Genomic DNA, 1,876 nt, shown 5'->3' with positions numbered 1-1,876 from the left:
GAATATTTTGAAGCCACAGTTGGATAGATTCTTTTAGGTAGGGAAATTGTGAGTTAACAGGAGCAGATGGGAATGTGGAATTGGAAACACAACAGATTAGTCATGATCTTACTGAATGGCAGAGCAGACATGAGGAACCAAATGGGCTGCTTCTGTTCCTACTTTGTGTGTTTGTAATGTCTTTGATCTTCTCTGGACTCCATTTTATGATTCTGCAACATCCCTGTAATATTAAGATACAGAACAGTATTGCAGTCTCACTGAGGTGCCTCCTTAAGAATCCTTAGCTCTCTAGCCGAGTTTATTTGCTTTCTTCCCCATGTCTTCAAAGACATTGAGTTGATGATTTCAACAAGCAGGCAACTCCAACCAATGTTCTATTGTCTGAACATTTTATATCTGGTATCAGTGCCACCCACCATGCTTTGTTGCATCTTGTTTAGATCCTTTTGAATTACTACATGTTGGTTAGCACCATTAGCCACTATGTCTAATTTGTTCTTACTTGTAAACTTGGCAGTATTTTGTTCCTCGACTCATTTACAAACATTACAGAAAACAGTGGTCCCCGTTCTAACCCTTGTATGACTTGATGGTAACCCACTTCCATTCTGATATCTCTGAATGCATCTTAGTCCTTTACTTTCAACCTTTCAGCAGTGAATATTTCAACACACTTTTTAATAACCTTATTAATCAGTGCATTATGTTGGCAACTTGAAGGTTCACAAATATCACTTGCCTAATCTTGGTCCATCATGTCTGTAAGTTCCTCATAGTATCAAAGCACAGTAATTGAGATCCTGGTTAATTGCAATGGACTTCTGAAGATGTCATCAGAATAGAAGTAGGTTGTTCAGAAACTTAAGACATGGCTAATCTGTACGTCAACTCCATTTACCTGGCTTGGATCCCTATCCCTTGATGCCATCAACCAGTAAATATCTATTCACTTCAATGTGGAAAGGATCATGACGTAACCTCTTTGATAACATAGTGTGGAGCTGGAGGAACACAGCAGGCCAGGCAGCATCAGAGGAGCAGGAAAGTTGACATTCCAGGTCGGGACCCTTCCTCCAGCTCTGCACTGTGTTATCTCTGACTCCAGCATCTGCAGTTCTTACTACCTCTTTGACTTTGCACATTACACCATTAGAGCAGTAGCCTGCTCAGTGACTCGATTCACAACTTCAGCTAACTCAGGTACTGTGCTTGGAAACAGATAGAGCCAGGAGCTATTTTACCGCCTTCATCTTCCTAAACCACTCTGGTATACATTTACTTCTGATTAAAGGCGTTTCCAATCTCTGCTCTGCTTTTAACTCTGCCGTGTCACTGCAATTTCAATGACCACTTTCATTGCAATTTCATTAGAGTAATGAATAAGTATTTTTGCTCCTCACTTATTTTTAGCCTCCACCAGTATTGTACTAGTAAAGAGTCCTTTTGCGCACCTTAATTTTGTCACTGACATATTCACAGAATTGTTGATTCTCCAAATTTTGTTGTGCTGCTACTTGTGTTTAATCAATGTTCATGTGTGACCGCATCTAGAGCTTCTAAACTGGAGTTAAGTATCAAATTTGAAAACCTGTCTTCAGTCCAAATGTTGACTCTTGTGCAGAATCGGGTTGAGAGTCTATGCTTTAGACAACCAACATTTGATTCTTAAAAATTCTTCAAATACAGAGATACCCCACAATATGGAAGTGACTTTTCTCCTTTGATGCAGAACAACACATAAGAAATATTATTGTTATGAGGCACCTAAATAGAGAGAGACAACCTCCATACAGGCACTGAATTGCTGGATATCTGCTGTTTGGGAAAGCACTGTCGGCTGATGACATAAACATACAATTTTTCTTTTCACAAT

Source organism: Rhincodon typus, chromosome 10, assembly GCF_021869965.1.
Source record: "Rhincodon typus isolate 14 chromosome 10, sRhiTyp1.1, whole genome shotgun sequence".
Lineage (NCBI taxonomy): Eukaryota > Metazoa > Chordata > Chondrichthyes > Orectolobiformes > Rhincodontidae > Rhincodon > Rhincodon typus.
The sequence above is the reverse complement of the archived record's forward strand: the minus strand, read 5'-3'. Positions refer to the sequence as shown.